The following is a 5,734-nucleotide window of genomic DNA, read 5'->3' as shown; positions in this document are numbered from 1 at the left end:
ATTTCAGATTGAAGAAGTTGGTAAAATTCTTCTATTTCATCCTCACTGGTTTTAGTGGTTGGTACATAAATTTGAATAATAGTGGTATTAATTGGGCTTCCCTGTAGGAGCATGGGTATTATCCTATCTCAGGCAGCATTGTACCTCATTACTGATATGGATAGGTTCTTTTTGACGATGAATGCAACACCATTCCTTTTCAGTTTGTCATTCCCGGCATAGTAAACCATGTGGTTGTCAGATTCAAAATGGCCAATACCAATCCATTTCAGCTTACTAATGCCTAAGATATCGATGTTGATGTGTTCCATTTCATTTTTGACAACTTCCAATTTTCCCAGATTTATACTTCGTACATTCCATGTTCCAATATTCCATGGATGTTTACAGCTGTTTCTCCTCATTTTGAGTTGTGGCCCATCAGCAAATGAAGGTTCTGTGGGCTTTTATCCCATGAGCTTACCTCTATTTACGTCATCATAGTCAACTCTACTTTGAGGAGGCATCTCTTCTCCAGTAGCATTTTGAGTGCCTTCCAACCTGAGGGGCTCATTTTCCCGCACTATATCTGACAGTGTTTCTCTGCTATTCATAAGGTTTTCAGTGACTAGCGATTCAGAAGTAGTTTGTCACTCTTTCTTCCTAGTCTGTCTTTGTCTGGAAGCTCATCTGAAACCTATCCACCATGGGTGACCCTGCTGGTTACTTAAAATACCGATGGCATATTCCTCAGAATCACAGCAACTCAAGCCACCACAGCACGTCAGACAGATGAGTGGTGGCCATTTGTTAGTGGCACCTTAATCTTCAAAGTGGTATCTTTGCTTTTTAACAGTTTAAAAGCACTTTTGTGGCAGATTTTCCCAGTGCAATACATCTTTTGAGGGTTTTCTTGTTTTGTTTTGTTTTTTTAACTGCTACTTCCAAGGATGTTGATTGTGGACAAAGTAAGATGAAATCATTGACATCGGCAGTCTTTTCCCATTCATCACATCAGACAGCTTGCCAGGATTTTTCATTATCATTACGTGTAACTATATTAAGGACTGTAGGCTCTGAAATTATCAGTAAGTACCTCAAATCGTCTTTGCTTATATAATTGCATATGTAAAGCTGATTCATATAATATTTTATAAAATTACTAATTTATGTATATAGTGAATCTTTTATTTAAGTGATTTAAGATTGAAACCATTGGGACCATTTCATTTTCTCCCCTACCAATTAGTAATCAGAGAATACCAAAAGAAAGGATTTGATGTGAAAAGTTGCAGTATATCAGTTTCTTGTGGAGTTCATGCTGAGTGTAAACAGGAAACAGCACAGGGGCTACAGCACTGATCAGATTGCTAGGCTAATGCTGAAAACAGACCAGTTTGGGACCAAAATTTAAAAACAAATGGAATAGATGTTTATCTGAAATAAACTCCAACCCTTGAAACTATTATCTATTAATTTAAAAATAGCCTAGATACTAATTTAATGTTTAAAGCAACAAATAGGCCATTACTTTCTTCTAATGATTTATGATTCTGGCTAGCTCTCCAAAATTAAGCATTCCAAATCCATTATTTATACAAAATGATGCTTTGCTTTTTAAAACAATCAGACCAAGGAACCCTATCTTGGTTTTAAGAACATTTCAATTTGGTAAATAATATAAAATAAAAAATAAACATCTGCAAATTAAAAAAAAAAAGCATAACAAAAACAAACAAGCTAATTAGTATTCAAGTTTCTCAAGCTTAAATTTATTTCACTTACTTTTAATCTGTGTTGTTGTTGTTCTTAAGTGCCATTGAGTTGGTTCTGATTCGTGGAGACCCTGTATAGGGTTCCAGTGAGTTTGAACCACTGACTTTGTGATCCAAACCGACTTTGCAGTCCAGTGCTTATTCTACAATGCCACACTTTACATCATAGGTAATATAATATATAAAGGATGATGGTCAACACTGTTTTACTCACACTATTGAAATAAGTAAAAGGTCTGGGTTGAAAAGACCTGGTTTATGTCTTGGCCTCACCATTCTTGGTTTTATTGACCCAGTTGTTTCTCTGAAGAACAAAAAGAAAAGTTAGAAAACTCACTGTGCTTCAGGAAGGAATGACTGAGACCACTTGCATGTTTTAGAAACGTATACATATATATTGATAAACCCAAAGCCTGTTGTAGTTGAGTGATTCAAACTCATAAAGCCCCAATAGGACAAGGTAGAATTGTCCTATTTGGTTTCCATAGCTATAATATTTATGAGAACAGACTGCCACATCTTTCACCCTTGGGCTGGCTGGTGGGTTTGACTCTTCAACTTTGTGGTTAACAGTCAAGCCCTTAACCAGTGTGCTATCAGCATCTCTTGCATATTAGAGTTGCTATCTTTTTTATCCTGGAAAATTAATATTGTCTTTCATGAATCTTGGTTAAGTTTCAACAAGGGAAAGTAGAGTTCTGGAGAATGGGATCATTATGTTGCTTGATTTACAGCAGAAGAATAAAATACACACAGAAGGGTGACCACTTGTCTAGTAACTTGAACAAATAAACTATTAATGGCAGAAGAAATTCTAGTTATATTTTCTCAATTGGCAAATTTAAAAAGTAACATAAATGCTGAATTATTTCATTAAATCAAATTTTAACATAGCTCATATTTTAGAAGTAAAATGAGCAAGATCTAGTTTAATTAGCAGCCTTTCTATATGTTGAGATATTATACTATAATGTTGTAAAAAATATAAAACAATGATGATAATGATGAAGATGATGATGACAACACCAGTTATGGAGGTAGTGAAAAGAGGGAGAGTTCGACTGTGGCACTGTAATTGTTTAATTCCTGCATGAAAATTTTATGGTTGGATTAAATATTTGAAGCTATATTGCTAAATTAAAGGTGAGTGAGAGATCACATGAAATAATTCCATCTTCAAAAATAAAATTTTTTTGACTAGATAAATAATGAAAACAATAGCAATTAAGTCAAATGAGATTAAATGTGAAGTATCATGTTAATATTTTAAGTCAAGACACAGTTGCGGGCTTGATGATGGCTAGGGTAGAGGTGCAGTGAGGTTCACTGTCAGAAATACCACAGAATACCAGGCAAAGCAGATTCAGGGCAGAGCTCCAAAACTCAGAACCACATAGATAGGAATATTTAAAACGTTTGAAGGCTTATAGCTAGTGGAACTTGTAGCAGAAGTAAGAAATCTTGTACCTTTGAATCTGCCAGGCTCGGTGGCCCAGAGGTGACAAATTGGGATAGACCAAACAGCAAGACCAAGCAGGGGAGCAGACACACCACAGAAAAATACCACAGAAACGACAGAACAAAGGTGGAGAATATACTTTGTCAGTTTTGCTTTGTCCTGATTTCTTTCTTTCTTTTTTTTGCTATCTGTTAATTGACCCTGCAATGTTTGAGCACACTCCATTCTGGTGACTAGAGAGGGTACCTGAGTTAGTGGACACACCCAGCCCCCAACACTGGTCAGTTCATCTGCCATGTGTGCACACAGATATTCTGTGCAAGAGCATCTTGTACAGATACTCTATACAAGAGCTGGCCAGGAACTTGTTATTATTTTTTTAATATGGAAAAAGCCAGAACAAGGGGTGAAGAGAAGGAAAGGGAATTTAAAAACAAAGCAGGCTGAAAAATTAAATTAAATCCCGAGGTACAGCATAACAACCAACAGTGGCATCTTGAAATCTATCAGACAGCTTTGAAGGCAAGAAGCTGAAAGAGGACATTATAGTCATACTCATATTAGGCTACAGATTTTTTTTTGTGTTTTTTTTCTTCACTCCCTCCTTTCCCTTTTGTGCAATTATAGACTACAGTATCTAATCGAGTTTTTGTTGTTGTTGTTGTTCTTTCCTTGTTTATTTGCTGCTGCTGTTTTATGCTCCCCCTTTCCCCACTAGGGGACTGTTTCTATCCTTATATTACCCAAGAAGACACATCAACTGTTGCCATATAGTCCAACTACAATCACACTCCATAAAACACCAAAATCCAGGTAAAAAGCATTACCAACTGCCATACACCAGAGAGGCAGAAAAACCTGTGAAAGTTACTCTGAGTTAAGCAATAAGAAGAGGGAAAAGGGAAGCCCACATCCTGATCACATCTACATGGAGGAAATCAGAAAGCATAACAAATACCAAAACACATATGCAATTAAGTATTAAGGCCACAGATAAACACTAAACATATCCAAGAAGCAAAAGCAGATGACCATATCAGCGAAGTCCAAAGACAAGACAAAATGTCTGAGACAAATGACCTAGAGGTAGACTTGGTCCCATTCTGAAAGGAGGACAGGCCTTGGAAATGCCTGAGAAGGAATTCAGGAAAATGATTATAAAGTGTATCAACAACACTTTACAATGCAGTAGAGAAAAATAAGAAAGAAGTCAGGAAAGTGCTACAGGAAAAATCAAATAAGATAGATAAGGCATTGGAAATAATTCAAAACCTACAGAAAGAGTTCCAAATGATCAATAATAGAATATCAGAAATAGAAAATACTCTGAAAGGGCAAAGAAGTAGAATAGAAGGGATGGAAGGCAGAACCAGTGAGCTGGAAGACAAATCTCTCAATACCACTAAGATACAAGAGCAAACGGAAAAAAGGACAACAAAATCTGAAGATGGTCTAAGTATGATGTTGGACAACATGAAGTGGAATAACTTAAGAATTATCGGCATTCCAGAACAAGAAGAACCGCACAGTCCACAAGGGAACTAGTTGAAGAACTTCTGGAAGAAAATTTCTCTAACATCCTGAAAAGTGAAAAGATAAACATTCCAGAAGCTCAACAAACCTCAGGAAGGATAAACCCCAAAAGAAAATCACTGAGACATATCATAATCAAGCTCTCCAAAATCAAAGATATGGAAACACTCCTGAAAGCAGCTAGGGAAAAGAAGAGTGTCACATATAAAGGCAAGCAAATCATTTTAAGCTCAAATCTTTCAGCAGAAACCATGCAAGCAAGAAGGAAATAGGGTGACATATATAAAACCTTGTGACAAAAATCTTCCAACCAAGAATCCTTTATCTAGCAAAGCTATCAATCAAATATGATGGTGTAGTCAAAACATTCCAGGATAAACAGAAGCTAATTAATTTTTCCAAGCCAACCTTGCACTAAAAAACATCCTAAAGGGAGTTGTGTGTACTGAAAACCAACAAGAACAGACAAGAACCAGAGATTGACATATGTGGCAACACCTCCCAGAACTAAATCGACAGTAGGAATAGTCGACAACAGAACAAAACTGTAAGAACAAACTCAGAGAATCTGGGAGGTGAGTCTATGCTCAAAACAATTACAATATAAAAGGTAAACACATAGGAACCGAGAATTCCAGATGGTGAGTTCAGGTAGATTACAGGATAAAATAGACTGCACTAAATGGAGGGAAAAGTTAATGGACTATAAGGTAACCTCAAAGAAAATTAACACTTTACAACATACCAAGAATTTGAAAATTTATAAGAGATGGATATATTTTTAGAAAAGTCGACCTACCTAAACTCACATGGAGTGAGGTAGAAGACTTGAACAGACCCAAAGCAATAGAAGAAATTGATCAGGTCATCAAAAAACTCCCAACAAAAAGAAGTCCAGGCCAGATGGTTTCACAGGTGAGTTCTACCAAACATTCAGAAAAGAGCTGTCACCAATTCTATTCAAATTATTCCAGAAGATAGAGGAGGA

This window comes from Chrysochloris asiatica, unplaced genomic scaffold, assembly GCF_000296735.1.
Source record: "Chrysochloris asiatica unplaced genomic scaffold, ChrAsi1.0 scaffold00006, whole genome shotgun sequence".
NCBI lineage: Eukaryota > Metazoa > Chordata > Mammalia > Afrosoricida > Chrysochloridae > Chrysochloris > Chrysochloris asiatica.
The sequence above is the reverse complement of the archived record's forward strand: the minus strand, read 5'-3'. Positions refer to the sequence as shown.